Here is a 16,646-nt window from a genome sequence, read left to right as displayed (position 1 = left end):
TTCTGTGACATGGGCACGGGGCAAACTGCAGGAGAGGAACGTGAAAGATGAAATACGGCCAACGCTGCTCCCCAGCCCAGCTGCCTCGAGCACCTGACTGCAGAGAGTTGCACATGTGCTTAACTTTATTGATTAAGCCAAAAAGAGACACAGCTCATTACTTCAGAAACCACATTTTCATCACCAATTTGTGGTCTCTCTGGAGGAAGGCGCAAGGCGGAAGCAGGCAACAATCTGCTTTAACCTTTCTTCAGACAAGGTATAACAACAAAAAACCATCATTTGTTGTATATGTGGGGAGATATAGGAGTATAATGCTGCTGTTTTCATTATTAAATTTATTTCTGTATCGTGTTTATTATTATTCCCTCTGAACTTTTTCTGTTCTCATTCCTCTGATATCTAGTACAATATACTTGAAAATGTTTGCCTTCGTGTTTCATTGCAAACACTTTGGTGAGCTCTCCATATTCCCAGGCTCATTCACAGCAGTACAGTGCAGTGCAGTTCCCATTTCCAACCCTGAGTTAATGCTTGGATAGGATGAAATTTGTTACTGTGTTTACTACAGCATTATCTGTAGTGATAACTGTAGTTTGTCAGTGCTGATATGTTCTGAGAAACACTGTACCAAAACATAGATGAAGAAGAGCATAAGGATCTGTAATAGACATAACAAAAATGGGAAAGGAAGAGATTTACAGCAGCAGAAACCCATTGTGGTTTAGATGAGCAGTGAATGAACTTTCAGATGGTTCAACTTTGGTTTTCTTCGCACAGAAACAAAATCTTGTTTTTCTCAGTAACTCCTACTGAGCTACTTGCCTGAGGCAGAGCAAAGGAGACCAGAACTACAGGTCCATGTGAGAAAGCCTGACAGCAGAAAGTTGGTGGATATGAAGTGTGAGCATTAGAGAGGAAAAGTGTGGCATATGTGGATGGTGAGTACAAATGATGGCTTTTTTTCCCTTCTCTTGACGTATGTATAGCCATATGATGATTTGTCCATCAATACGATCAGGTTAGCTATAGTAAGGCCTATTAAATTACAGCTCGTATAGAAAGTAAGCTGATCATGTAAGAAATATTAACTATATTAGCAGAAAAGTATTAAATGTGGGAAAAAAAAAAAAAACCAAAAACAGTAATTGTGTAAAACACTGCCACTCCAAGAAATTTATCGACGTTGCCACTATAAGCTAAAAATTAGCTAAAGGCTTTTTACCCATCTGGTAATGCTAGAGGGTACAGTGTTTGCACAGAAATGAGAGGAATGTGAGAGGAAAGTAAAGGAAAGTGTCTGACTAGGAAATTAACAAAATAGATACATCAGCAGATAGTTTTGCAAACAAGGTATGCTTATGACTTGCAGAGAAGTGTCATTTGCTCTGCCTTCGACTGGAATTGGTATGGAATATCATGGGAAAAGCATTTTTTCTGGAAACAGCACAAGGCTGTTTCATTGTGCTGGCTGCAGAGCACAACAATATAGAATATTGTGGATTTAGTTTGGGGAAATAAGTATTTTGTGGATATGATGAATCTGGCAATGAAAATCACCTCAAAGTTCATACAAAGCAGAGGAGCCTAAAGCAGCCACACATCTGTAGAAAATTGGAATTGCTCTCATATCTTTAGGAGCCACTTCTAGAAACTTTTGTTTTGTCAGGGCTCTTGTGGACTGGTTGCATGATTCAACACAAGACTGCCTGCCTGAGAGCGTGGGACAGTAAATGAAAGGGGATTGCTGGGAAACAGAGAACAGGTAGAGCTCTACAAGCACAAATCCTGCATATCTCTGGCATACCTTAGACAAGACACTTCAAGAAGCCTGGGTGTGAGCTGTGCAGGATGACTGACAATTGCAGTGTCATAACATCAAAACCTGTCCTTTCCTTATTCTGAGTTCCAGACAACGGCACTGATTACTGCTGTTACTTGGGCCCTTTAGCTGCTATTGCAAAAATAAAGTCGTAAATTACAGATTTTCTTATTTATCAAAATGTTCTTCAGAAATACAGATCTCCTTCAGAGCCTCCTTGGAAGCTCTCCATGCATACAGAAGGCTTCTGGAAGGCCTTCAGAAATGAAGAATTATAGAACTGGGCACATTTTCCACCAGTGCCTTTTATTTCACCAGCTGAGGCTGCTGTCTTGTCTCTTTTATTATCTCCAAAAGAAGGCGTAGTAGCCATCCTCGTTAGCACACAGCTGGGTCACAGGCACCACTCAATGGCTGACGAGTCCTGCAGCATATGGGAGGCTTGTTATGCACAAAGAGGCAGTGTACTGTGAACGAGTCTGGGGTCTTGGCAAGAGCACACCACACAGAGAACTTTCACAAGATTGATTTTCCAATAGGGTTGGCATTTTAGAGAGGGAAGGAAAAAGGAGACAGCAGCAATGTGAAACCATCAGATCACGTGCATTCTTACATATGAAAAAGGCTTCCTCTTATCTCGGGTTAGCAACAGGATGCACAATTCCAGGGCTGATATCAAAGGCATGTTTTTGTTTGCTTTATTTATTTAGCCTCTTGCAAAAGATGCTGGGCTGTCAATGCCAGAGGCTAAAGTCCTTTGTTTATCTTCTGAAAGGTGCAGCATGAGTTTTCCTGTATCACTGTGCCAGCGTGGCTCTACCCTGATCTACGTTCCCCACTCATTCAGTACTTGCTAAAATAGATACCAAGGGAGTACGTGCTGCCAACCATGGTCGTGGTTGCTGCGATATGGAGCCCAGCCCAGTTGGAAGTTTACTGAGATAACCTCATTGCATCACATGCCAAAGAGCTTTGCACAGCTGTAGGACTATGGCATTTAAATAAGATATTGAAAATGCAAAGTAACCATCATCATGTTAGAATACATCCAGCCAGGGGATTTAGAAATTAAAGATTTCCTGTCATGTTATTACAGTGCCATACAACATCTAGATTGAGTAGACAGGCTAAACAAAACTGGGACACTGAACTTCATCAGGATGTTGTTTTTGCAGTGAAAAATTCTGGTCGGTAGCAAAGACAGTGCAGAAACTGAAGGTATGCAAGGAATATATATGGATTCCAGCTCTAGGTGTGTGTGCATGTGTCAGAAGTGTGTCACTTGCTGAAAGTGAAAATAAGGTCAGTGCAGATGAATTAGTATATGGGAAAAGGGCAAGAAGGAAATTCATGTCAAATCAAGTTAAAAATATATGGCTGAGTGGGCAAGAAGAACAACATGAGGAATGCAAACAGGAAAAGTGCAATGTCTGAGAATGAAAGCAGTCCTGCACAGAAAATTGAAATATTTTGTGAACTAGATTGAAAGTATTTTATATGTGTGTGGCACTGAAGGTAAAAGAAAGTGGTTTCTCTACTGATATGTTTAATGTTTGGTTTGGTGGTTTACAATTTCTTGATGGCTATGAAATTCATGTCCTTTCCCTTTCTCTTTTCTTTCTCTTTATCTCTTTTTTATCCCATTTGTGGAATGTCAGATCCACAAGAAAGCAATAGACTCTAGCAATGGCATTTGGAAAACTCCAAGTATCACATGACTTGTGATACTTGTCATTAGCAAACAGTGGCAATGGTGATTGCACCAGATAATACTGAACTTATTTCAATTTACATTTGGTTTATAGGGATACAGACCTTATATTTATGCCTACAAAAAGGTGACAGCAACTAATTTTAACTATTTTCAAGATGGGGCAATAGCACACACCCCTATTTTGCTATTTACTGTATGGATACATTGTGAGAACCAGTGTACTCCTGTGCACTTTACAAACAAGAGAGACCAGCAAGTTCCTCTGCAGCTGATAGAGAGAAAAATTGAGTGATTCCTCTTGCTCATTTGATGTGTCTATTTTAAGTTTTAAAAAAATTATCTTCTGGAGAAAGCTGCTTCTTTCCATCACCTGTTGCAGAGAGAAAAGATGCCAAGCCTTGTTTAGACATGTAAAGTTTAGACCTCAGAATAAGGAGATAATGATGTTATCCTGTGTAATTGTTTAACAGCACAGGTTATCTGGGTCAGCACTGAGGAATGTTCATGTTACAACCAGCCTCGGATTGCTGTATGATTGCTGTATGGGGCAGCAGTTACTGCTGGCACTGACACTGCTCTGAAGGACACATTTGGAGCAGTTGGGAAAGTGTCTGTTCCTCTTAGCCAACAGATATCTGTAGATCTACAGTGACAATTCAAATACCAAAAGTTTTTGTTTCCAACAAATATTGCCATTTGTGGCAATTTGACTTCCTCTGAAATTTGACCTTTCCCTCAGACAGCACAGAGTGCAAAATGCAAAAATAAGCGAGCCAAGAGCTTGCTCTGAAACACCATTTTCCAAGCAGCACTAGCAATACTAGCTGGGGGATGAAAGGACAGAGCACAGCCCTGCAGAAAAGGACCTGGGGGTACTGGTGAATGGCAGATGGACATCAGCCAGCAATGTATCCTGGACTCCATCAGAAGAAGGGTGGCCAGCAGGGACAGGGAGGTGATTGTCCCTCTTTAACCTGCTCTTGTGAGGCCCCATCTGGAGCACTGTGTCCAGGTCTGGAGCCCCCAGTACAAGAAAGACAGGGAGCTGTTGGAGAGGGTCCAGAGAAGAGCCACAAAGATGATCAGGGGACTGCAGCACCTCCCCTATGAGGACAGGCTGAGGGAGCTGATCTTGTTCAGTCTGGAGAAAAAGAAGGCTGCAGGGTGACCTCATTGCAGCCTTTCAGTACCTAAAGGGAGCCTACAAACAGAAGGGTAATCAACTCTTTGAAAGGGTAGATAACAGCAGGACAAGGGGAAATGGTTTTAGATTAAGGGAGGGGAGATTTGGTTGGATGTTAGGGGGAATTTTTTCACTATGAAAATGGTGAGGTGCTGGGACAGGCTGCCCAGAGAGGTTGTGGATGCCCCATCCCTAGAGGTGTTCAAGGCCAGATTGGATGGGGCCCTGGTCAGCCTGGTCTGGTATTGACTGGGGAGGTTGGTGGCCCTGCATGTGGCAGGGGGTTGGAGATTCATGATCCTTGAGGTCCCTTCCAACCCTGGCCATTCTGTGATTCTGTGAATTTGCCCTCACAGTCCAGAAAGCAGTGTGACCAGCAGGATGAGGGAGAGGATCCTGCCCCTCTGCTCTGTGCGGTGAGAGCTCACCTGGAGCACTGCGTCCAGAGGTGGAGACCTCAGTACAGAAGGTACATGGAGCTGTTGGAGCATGTCCAGAGGAGGGCCACAGAAATGATCCCAGGGATGGAACCCCTCACTATGAGGACAGGCTGAGAGCTGGGGCTGTTCAGGCTGGAGAAGAGAAGGCTACAGGGAGAGCTGAGATCGGCCTTTCAGTATCTAAAAGGGGGCTGTAAGAAGGAAGGGGACAGACTCTAGCAGGATCTGTTGTCATAGGTTAAGGGGAAATGGTCTCAAACTAAAATGGGGAGATTTAGACTGAACGTAAGGAAGTTTTTTACAAAATACTGGCACAGGTTGCCCTAAGATGTGATGGATGCCCTGTCCCTGGAAGCACCCAAGATAAAGCTGGACGGGACTCTGAGCAAGTGATGGAGCTGTAGGTGTCCCTGTTCATTGCAGGAGAGTTGGACCAGGTGGCCTTTAAGGACCTCTTCCATCTCAAACAATTCCATAATTCTATCAGGCTATCAGAATCCAGCCGAGAGAGGTCAGTACCATAGGACACCCAGGTCTCACCCCATGCTCATCCTCTTGGCCCCTCCCAGTTACATTACCACTGAAGCATCCAGAAATCCTTGTACTGGCTGCAAACCAGCATAACCAGGCCCTGAAGCAAGGGGCAGGTTGTGCTCCAGGCACACAGCAAGGTGCTGCGCTCAGCTGGGAGCACTTCTAGCACACAACCAGGTCTGGTGTTCGGTAACAGGATTATGTAAGGAACACTGGGATAAATGGAGCTGTAGTTAACAAGCAACTCTGTATAAGTCCCCCTGAAGCTACAAAAAGAGAAGTTTAATAATTGTCTGACTCAGCCCTACGGGTTTTTCTGAGTCACAGTATCACAGAGGCAATACTGGAAAGCCATATACTGGAGAAAGAAAGAAGGCAGAAGAATGTAGTAATGCAAACTAGTATACTTGGAATTTGTATTGTAGAGTTCTCTGGACTTAAAAATTGAGTCCCTTTTCCTCTTTCATTCTTATTTCACCATTTGGCTACAACTTTTGTGGAGGAAAAAAAAAAAAAAGAATTCTTTCTTTATTGAGACCCACCAATTAGTGTCAGCAGGAAGTTGCTGAGCTGTCCTGGCTTTCTGGGAATCTGCTTCTGCTCCAATGTGTCCTCTTCTGATGAAAGCTGGGATTATGCTGTGTTGTTTAAGGTTTGATGTCGCAACTAGAAGCTGGGGCATGAACCTTCTGAACTTTGATTTGAATGTAATAGCAAATGGAGCTGATAACAGGACTGGCCATGTTCTGTTCTACATCTCTAAGTGGAATGTTTCGTGAGGATGATCCAGTGTTTTAGCTTAAAGGTTTAATGAAAAAGGTTTAAGAAGGTTTAATGAGGAAGATTTTTTAATTTGTATTTATTTTTGTAGAAATCTTACACACAAGGCAGATACAGAGCTGGTCCTGTTGAAGTATGTAGGACTTCATATGAACTCAGAAAAATATATGTATCAAGCTACATCACTGATGTGGATCACTGAACTATAATCAGCTTATACCATGTCCTGAGTTTTGTCTTACTGCTTTTTTTCCTAAGCTACAAATTTTGGACCCAAATTTCTGCTGCCTTCGTAAATTTACCCCAGTAAGAATCTGGCCTTCACATTACAGAGAGACATAAATAAAATCTCAGTATTGTGTTTGTTTTTGCATTATTCCTTGTGGGTTTTTATTATTCTCTTTTTTATTTTTTTTTCTTTTCTTTTTGCTCCAGTGATTCATTTATGAAAAAAGATGATGAGATTCAGGTTTCTGATGGTGTTTCCATTACCCAGGAATTGAAGTACTCTGAGCAGGCCAGGACTTGCATAAAGATAAACACATGTACCCAAAATGAACACAAGTACTTTAAGTACAGAAAAATATTAGAGCTTGTGTCCATGCTGCTTACCTAGTAGACCTGCTGTGGATTTATGAATGTTGTCACAATACTTTCTCCTCTGACTTTTCTCAGAAGAAAGCTTTTTCAAGAGCTAAACGAATTAAAATCACTGGAAGTGTTGAAGTTAAAATATTTTCCATACAGATACACAGATAGATGCACGTATATATAATTAGTAGTCAATTCTTATAGAGATTTGATCTAATTCTATCAGATTAGGTTATTTGATATTTAATTTTGATTTGGGTCTCCGGGATGGAAGCTGGATTCCAAATAACGCCAGCAGCATGCAAAAGTGCACCAGCTTCTCAGCTGCTCCCTGTCATTTTCTGAAATGTTCTTCCTGAGAGTCTTGTGAAGATCTTCCTTTTCCAATAAATTCAAAGCTGTGTGTCAGCTGCCAAAGATAGTGTAAAAAGAGGGGAATTTCGTGCATCAGTCTTTTTGAGAGTAATCTGCTTATACAGTTTCTCGATTCCTAGCTCAATATTTCCATTTTTGGTGCAACAGAATAATGGTCATGTTTTAGTCAAGTTATTAAATTTTAGCTATGTATTATTAGACAGCTCAGTACTAATTTGATGTGCTTGAAACCAGTATGTGGGCCAAAATGAGTAATGTTTCATCATACGATCATTTCTGCTGCTTCAGATGAAGTGATCTCACCTCATAGCCAGTACTGGTCTTACATCTTATATCTTTGGATGAAACTTGGTTTCTTGTGGCCATGCCAGAGAAGTGCTGCATTTAATATTTGCTCTCTAAGCAGAATTTCAGTTGCCCTGGCTTTCTCTTTTGCTGCGTAGTAAATAAATACAGTGTTCAAATTTTATTTTTCCTCTTCATAAATAAGAAATCTCATCCTCATTTGGCAGAGAGATGTTTCAGATGCTTTACGAACATTTTATCATCTGCCTCACTAACAAATGTGCTGTCTATTGGGAAACTCTGTGGCTTCCATTAGATCATTGTATTCATTTGGCTCAAGTGGACAGTAAAACATGCTGAATGACAGGGTGACACTGATGGCTACAGAGCTTTAGAGAAAGAAGCCATTCTGCCTCTTGCCTCTTCATGGGTTTTCCTATATCCCAGTGTACCCTATCCCTATGTATTTTAATGGAGGCATGGCTCTTTTGATGTATTCCTATTACTTTTCAGTGATCAGCCCAGTGAAAAGCCCTATCAGATAACACTGATTATATAATCTTTCCAAAGGGGAATGTGGGTACCAGGATCTCAAAGATTAGAACCCAGCTGCTAGAAAATGTTGATTAAATGTGTTTTTGGTGAATCGCAGAATCACAGAATGGCCTGGGTTGGAAGAGACCTCAAGGATCATGAATCTCCAACCCCCCTGCCACATGCAGGGCCACCAGCCTCCCCATTTAATGCTAGACCAGGCTACCCAGGGCCCCATCCTGGGCCCAATCATTTTACTGCAATTCAAAAGTATTGGAAAACTGGGTGAGTCCTTAAGAAAAAATATATTGCTGCACTGAGCACAGAGGGAAGAGGTGACTGAGAATCAGTGACGAGGCTAAAAATGGCTAGTTTGTGGCTCAGGTTATGGTATAAATTAGTGAGATGATGTATGCTCTATGGAGAAGGAGTCAATTTCAAGTGTAATTAAAGCACTCCCTCCCTTTCTGAGTACCTACATTTTATTCCTTAATTAGAGAGACAGAAAGTGATGAGAAGCTTTGGGTTGGATACAGTGGCATTCATTACAGAAATTGGTCCATGAAGAGTTGGCCACAAGCAGTTCGCTAAGGTTTTCATGTGTTTTACAGCAGAAGACTTAACATTGTTGTAGAAATACACAGTGCTCCAGCCAACACATCCCTCATACTCTTGATGTCTGCCTTGTAATCAGCCTCTACCTTGAGCAGATCATATCTGTGAGGCAGCTCTCAGAGAGAGACAGCATCTTTTCTCTATGTGCAAGCATCAACACGACATCTAAAAGCTATGACTGCATGTCTAGGATCAAGCTGTGTATCTCTTAGCAGTGGAAATAAGCCATTGCTTATCCAAATGACCTCTGTTTGCAATACAAACTATAAACAATAACAACAAATAAGGACAATGCATTTTCTTGGCTGCCTCCCTTTCCTATTCCATGAGAGACATTCAAGTATCTCAGGATGGATAAAGGATATAATACAGATGTATTGTGCTTGGAAGTGGTCGTAACAGCAGCACACGCAAGGTAGCTGTAAGTGAACTATCCTGAGGAATGATGGTAGCGTGTGCTCAGAATGTTACATCTCTCCTCCTAAAATTACAGACTATTTACAACGCCTCTTGGTCAAGTGGGGATTTATTTATGTTGCTGCATGTCCAGATAAATGTTAAATATGACGTCATGGCGTATTGCTCCATCTCTGCTTGAAGTTACAAGTGGCAAGACATGCAGAACTTTCTTTTGTGACATTCCCATCTACAGATAGGTGTGAATTGATAGAAATAACCTTTTGTAATACCCACAATTTTCTGTAGTTCTAATTTTTATTGTGCCTGCTGCTTGAAAGATGATAAGACTTATTCATAGAATTCACACTCCAGTGGTTTGATAAATATATAACAGTCTGAAAAGGAGTTTCTTGGTGCAGTGCATGTTATTCATCAGGTCTTAGTTTTCCTCGGTTTGGGTTCTAAGGTTTATTCCTTTATTATTTTTTTATTTGACATTTTTGTCTGACTTCTCTGATCCTCTTCCTACCAGAATCTACAAGGAAAAATAGCACTTGGGACTACTAAAACTAAATATGGCGTGACAAAAAATATGTTTATATACCTTTATTATATTATCTCTTACTCTCTATCTGACAAATGAGGAAGAAAGAATATTGTAAAGTGATATTCTATAGCAGGCACAACGCTTATCAGTTATTTTCCTTTGACCTTCTGCCTCAGAAAATTAATTCACTTGAGCTGTTCGTACGCTAGAACATTAGGGAAAAAATAATGTTAGCACTAGTGAATATAATCTCTGCAGGAAAGCTGGGCAATTATTCAGTGGTCTAATCTTATCTCTTGTTTCATTTTTATATGGCAAGCCTACATTTAAAGTATTAGATATACTGTGCTTCTGCTCGGTACCTTCAAAGCACAGTAAATAAATGCTGCTAAGTGCCACCATGAGTGAAGGAGCTTATAATGAGAAGTGTGAGTAGACATGTGTGCCATTCATCATCCTGCTCCGTCCGATATTGGGGCTCTTTTTATCAGCAGTATTCCTAGCAGTGTCATCACCTCTGGTATAAATCTTCTGTCAGTGTCTGTCGTCCCCGTGCCCTATTAAACTCATGCTCGCACATAATCACTGGATGACCTTTGGATGTCTTTCATTAACCTCCAACCCGAACCCTGCTGGCTTCTTGTTGGTAGGTAAATCTATAACATGACTTTAGCTTATGACTCAACCTTTATCATTGCTTAATAGTCCTGCCTTTCAATTTTATTTTTTTGTTGTTTTTGTTGTTCTGGTGCAAAAAAAAATAGCTATAGTCTTAAACAAGAGCTTGGGTTTCAAGGGTTGAAAAACAGTGTTTACCTAGGTGTCTGCTAATAGACTTTCTCCTATTTTCCACTGCTGCTTACTGAAGCTTGTTTGCTGTCAATTCAGGCAAGATGTTAGCCTTGTAAGTAATATTCTTGTTTCTGACAGAGGTTTGCTTATTTTCAGCTATTTCCTTCTTGCCGTGTTCTGCTAATCAGGGGTTAGGGGTTGATTAATTCAAATTAAATTGTGCAGCTGTGACACAGTTCGGTCTAAAATTTCTGGTGCCGGAGATGATGGTAGCTATTATGCAGCAATAATGATAACAATAAACAATCATGCAGGATTTTATTCTGATAAAGTTCGATGTGGATTGGAAAGGCGTTACTCCTGAGCTCTGTGTTGGCACAGTATTGCTGCAGAGCCCTGGTCAAGCTCCTGGCTTTTTCTGTGACACATTCATTTCACTTCTAAAATGGGCCAGGGTAAAACTACTCTACAGAGTGAAACATGAAAAATGGCTTCTATTTACGTAACTAATCTACTCTTGTGTGCTTGGGCATCTCACTGGTACTCTCATTAACCCTGCTCACTTAGGTGTGCGTACAGAGGTATGAGTGGGCTGAGTTGTATTTCCTCTCCCTCATTCCTGCCACCCCTTGTGAATGTGACTCTAATGACTGTTAACAATAATTAGCCCCAATTAACTAAAATTCTTAGTGGCTGTATTCCTGCAAAACCTCCGATGAAGCCAGTGTCCACGAGAGCAATTAATGTAAGTCAGAATGAAAGTACATAGAATGGCTTTTGCATTTTCTGCTGAAGTGCTGTAAATCATCCTTAGGCAATGCTGAAATAAGATTGGATAACAGTATGTCCTCATCAACTTTATGTACACCTTTAAGAAGGACATTCTAGAAGACTTGTAGACGCATAATTAATTCAGCTAACTTGTGTAACAGCAGTGTTTCCTGAACCATATAAAACACACACATTCACTAAATCCATGTCTCAATGATTTCGTTATCTAGAAAGCCAAAGCTGAATGCCAATAGTTTTTTTTTCCTGAGTTTTTCTCTCTCCATTTCTTTTTACTGTGCTCAAGTATGGCAAGTAAATTATGCTTCTATTTCCTACTGCAGTCTGAGGCTGCCTGCTCATTGTTGGAGGCCCAGCTCCTCTCAGCTCGTGACCAAGCAGCATCAAAATGAGGAAAATTTCAGAGAATTCAGAAGGGGCAGATAAGCAGCTTGTCTCTTCTTTAATTTGCTGTGTTTGATATAGGATTTACTCCTTGTTTTTATCTGTGTTGCCCTCATTTCTACATTTCTTTTCATTTCTTAATATTCTGGGATGTATCTATTCTGGATGTCTTTACCCCTGAAAAACAGCAAATAATAATAATAACATTTTGACATTTGAGCTGGGTGGATCAAGCTGTGGATCAGAATCTCTGTGAGCACCTCACTGATGAACCACAAACATTTTGCATTTCTCTGAGATGATCTGTAAAGTGCAGCATCGTTTTTGTCCACCACATATGTACGTCCTAAAATGGATTTGGCTTTGTTTCACAGATGTAAGAAGGAGACCAAGTTGTGCCCAGAAGAACAGAGGTAGTTGAATGGAATGCATAACCATGGAAGAGATTTGGACTTCCTTTAAGACCTTGTTCTGAATACCTCACTCCTTTTAAGGTGGGGAACAAAGCAATTAATATTTGTTGCTGCTGTTTTGTATGGTCAGTTTTTCCAACCCAGTACAACACTGTTGTGTGCAGAATCCCCACCCCAAGGTGGCTGGTAGGTATGTGTACAAAGTAAGATGAATAAAATCACAAAAGAATTAAAAATAAAGGATTGGAAGAGGTTTTCAAGGTGAAATTTGGCTGAGTGCATTTGAAAAGCTATGTAAAAAAAAGTGGATATTGAGGAGAAATCTATAGAGCGAGGAATCTGACATGTAGGTGGCTCAGTCCTACAGGCCTGAATGGGCTCTGGTCTGGCTAGGGAGGAACAGAAGGTTTTTCAGTGCTGATGACGACCGAGAGGACTTGGAATGACAGCAGCAAGGAAACACAAATGAGTGGTTAATTGTGTGACCTACAGGGAGCACTGGAAGACATTAATGGGTATAAAGAGGCCATATTTCCATAAATGACCATTAGTCTTCTGCAAATGTTCCTTGAAATGTAAAGGAATGATTTTATCTCTCCAATTAATCATCCTGGAAATCCTCCTTCGTGTAATCTTGAAAACACCGGAGAGGACTTAGTATCAGCAAATGTTGCCAGATGTACAAAATGGCAAAGTAATGTGTTGCATAAAATGATTTTGGGTGGCAGAAACTGGAGAACAAGCCAAGAATACTGCACCAACATCTGAGCTTTTCTACAAGAGGCGTTGCCAGCCTCGGGAGGGAGCACTGGATAATTTATAGGTTAACATTTTCTTTTTATGTGAATAGCATTTTTTCTCATTTATAGTTAATTAGGTTAAGCATGCATGGGGAGCAAGGGAGGAAAGACTTTCAGAGAGAATCTAAACGATTAGTAATTTGAATGAAGTAAAAGTATCTGCTGAAAGATGTAGCTCTGGAATTAAATACGTTGCTATAACAAGTCTAACTATCAGATAGGAATTTTAAAGGTTCTTAGATTAATTACAGCAGCAGCATAAAAAGAGGTAGAGCATATTTACAGATTCAGCACGTGGGTCCTTTTTGCAAGCAGCTGCTGCATTATTTTGGTGAAGGAGCAGAAGTTATCTGTCGCACCATGTCACAGGTCTGCATCTTCAGCATTAACATTTCTTTCCTCGGATGTGTGAGCTCTCAGATAGGATCAATCCAAGTAAGTTACAAGATAAAATGAATGTTAATCTAAATACTATATTTTTTCAAATCTTTTTCTTTGTATAAGATCCCATTGATGATTCCCAGCTAGCTGGACTGGTGCTTTTTTGGCAAATTCCATGTTCACCTGTGGCCCCATGTGCTGGACACAGAGCTGCTGCCTTCCAGCACAGCTGCCATAAACCAGGCAGAATTTTACAAGTGCCTTTTTGAAAAATTAGCAAAAAATACATTTCCAAATGTCATACCTTCCACCGTATGCATATATATACTTAAAACTCTCAGTGCAGTTTGTAACTAATTTTTGTCTTCTTTTGCAGATAACCCTTAAGTGCTGGTAGAGTTTTTTGAGTGTAAGCACATAAATCCAAGATGAAGCACTTTATTGGAGGGATCTGATGTATGAGGTTTCCTAGCTGAAAAGTGCAGCACTTCTGAAAATCAGGCAGAACTTGAAGCTAGATGCTAAATATAGATTTAACAGTTTGTCCCCTGACACCCAAATAATTCAAGAAGTGAATGATTTATGATTTCAAAAAGTGAATGATTATTTATACTGGGAAGCCCTGCCATCTTTATTGCACACGAGCAGTTCCATGTGGAGAGTTAGCTATTCAAAGTAGTTTCATGTTTGTGCTATGCCCATAAAAGTCAGTTTCTTTTTCTGGATCCTTGAAATATTCTAAGGGGACTGAATCTGAGCCCCAGAGAAGGTCAGAGAGAGATGACCAACTGGTTCCCTTCTGTCTAGTAGAAATATCTAGCATGTACTGGCTTACCCAGCTGCAAGTTAAGCCCATTGAGAGCCCGTTGAGCTGCAGCTGGCTCCAATGAGCCCTTCACATCCCCATCAGGCTGCAACAGGTGCAGAAGTGTCAAAATTCCCTCACGAACACCTGGTAAAGCTCTGTCAGGAGCTCTGCCTTCAGGAGAACAGATTGCAATGCCAGCTCTGTGCAGGGCTTACAGGCTGCTTTTGCAGGATAGGGTTTAATTGTGCAAGGGCTCATCTATTGCTGATGTGATCACCGTGAGAAATTGTGATCCACCCCATAGCCCACATATTTGCCCTGTCAGCAGCATTGAGCAAAGGTACTGAAGGTGCCACTGGTGCAGCAAGAGCTGGCATTTGGGCACCATCCAGCTCCTACAGAGCAGCTTAGTGGAACACTACAGAGCTGTGGTAGAGCAGGCAGGGAGGTCACTGCTGCCTGAATACCTGGCAAAGCAGCATGAGCTTTGCTGTGTCTAATAGCTGCCCCTCCAGGGAATATCATCAGCTCACCTTGAAGGCATTCCTCCTTGGAAACTAATGGAAACTGTCCCTCACACACATGCTGGTTATCATAGAATCACAGAATCGTTTGAGTTGAAAGGGATCCCTAAAGGCATCTGGTCCAACCCCACTGCAGTGAACAGGGACATCCACATCTCAGTCAAGGTACTCAGAGCCCCCTCCAGCCTGACCTTGAATGTCTGCATGAATGGGGCATCCATCACCTCTCTAGGCAACCTATGCCAGTGCTTCACCACTCTCATTGTAGAAAACCTTCCCTGTCTGTGTCTCCTTCCCACTTCTGTGGTGGAGTTGAGAGGAGATGGGATGCAGGAACACTGGAGAATTGAGTTGCTTTCCACAGCTGTGGCATCAACTCTTGGATCTACACCAGTGGAAGGACCAAGGCTGAGATTATAGCCATGTTCCCTCAAGAAACAGTGATTTCTCTGGAAGAAGGTGGCAGCGTGTTAAAAAATGTAAGGGCAGCATTTTTCATGCAAAGTTGCTGTGAATGTGGATAATGAGCTATCTGCAGCTAGTTTTCTCTTTTCTTGGGTAGGAGGTAAAGAAGGAGAACTGGCTTTATGCTGAATGGGTGCTTGTGCAAAGCGGGTCAATGCAGCCATTTGTGAGCAGCTTGCAGACGTCAGGAGTAAAGGTTCGTTACATCTCTAATTTTTTTCCTCCTTTGGGCAGGTGGCCTAACAGCCCAGCAGCTGATCCTACTTTTTAAATTTAATTTTAATTGAATGCACTGCTAGAGATGCCTTAAATTGACTCTTTTTGTTTAAATTTCCTAAGGGATTTTGCCCCAAGACCTCTATCCTAGTGATAACTTATTCTGGCCAATGGAGCCAGTGCGTATTTATTGTATATCTGTGTCCCTTCTCTGGCTTCTGCTACCACGGGCACTGCAGTTGCTGATGACTAGAAAATTACTCAAGTGTGAACTGTTTCACTGTCTGTCACTTTCCTCATTAGGCTACTGAGAAAATATACCTATGACTCTGTCACACACAGCCCTCATTAGGTTAGCAGCACATGGAGATCATTGCCTTTTTTAAAGATGGCTGCAGGAAAATGGCTGTGCAGCTTGATGTTCCTCAGTAATAAGTGGAAGCAGCAAAAGCTGGGCTCACTACTTTCTTCTCTGAAATAATTGCATTGTTTGCAGAGCCTGATCAGTGCAAGGAACCAGCCAGAGACAGCAGTCCTGCTCCTCGCTGAGCAGAGTAGGCAGAAGGTGCTCCAAGTTAGGCACTGTGCTAAAGATATTTGGGACATGAACACCCATTTTGGGCATCTGATTTTCCTTTTGCCTGTTAAACTCTGTCAAAAGTGGTGTGTTTTCCTTCTGAGAGTAAATCTAGATGTATCACATGTGGCTGCAGCTGGTGGAAGTGAGGGAGCAGTGTATTCTGCACCCAATTCCTACTGAGGAGCCATTAGCCAAATTAGCTTTAATTAATATGCACGTGGCTTTAGATCAGATTGCTGTTAAATGCTTGTGCTGAGCTTCTGCTAGAAAAGATGTGCGCAAAGGACTGCATCTCTAACTAGTGCTGCTTGCTTTTTAACTCACTTCTTTTCCAATGCAAAGTGGAGTGTGCCACAGCCTTCTGCAGTATGTGCTCTGAAATCAATTCATTAACTCTTACATGCTCTAGACAGACGGGCGGCTATTTGCACGCTGGGATTTCTTTATCTGAAGAGTGCAAATAGAATAAGATAAAATAGTAACTACTGATGAACTGCAACATGTGCCAACTGCTAGAGCAGCCACATAATCCCATGTGCAACAGGGCCATCGTGTTGAATGGGACCATCTTGCAATGGGAACTGGTCCTCGCTTGAAACTGTGTTCCCGAAAATTGAATAGAGCCGATTCTGTGGTGGCTGTTCCATGGCTGCTTCAGTACAGCCTCCTGGGGCA

The 16,646-nt window shown here is 41.5% G+C and overlaps 1 protein-coding gene across 3 annotated transcripts in view; it reads left to right on the top strand.

Annotated features, from left to right (window-relative positions):
* Positions 1–116: 116 nt before the first annotated feature.
* Positions 117–16,646, top strand: part of CCDC93 (coiled-coil domain containing 93) — a 66,652-nt gene continuing 50,122 nt past the window's right edge. The window contains exons 1-5 of one of the 3 annotated variants that reach the window (XM_048952460.1): positions 117–259; positions 781–941; positions 12,159–12,278; positions 13,755–15,189; positions 15,273–15,371. The gene's annotated coding sequence lies outside the window, so the exon portion shown is untranslated. Of the gene's footprint in view, positions 260–780; positions 942–12,158; positions 12,279–13,744; positions 15,190–15,272; positions 15,372–16,646 lie in introns of those variants that run through there. The other 2 variants (XM_048952461.1, XM_048952459.1) reach the window with 2 other exon arrangements.

The sequence above is a fragment of the Lagopus muta genome, chromosome 8 (genome assembly GCF_023343835.1).
Source record: "Lagopus muta isolate bLagMut1 chromosome 8, bLagMut1 primary, whole genome shotgun sequence".
Classification (NCBI taxonomy): Eukaryota; Metazoa; Chordata; class Aves; order Galliformes; family Phasianidae; genus Lagopus; species Lagopus muta.
This window is presented reverse-complemented; position numbering and strand designations above follow the sequence as displayed.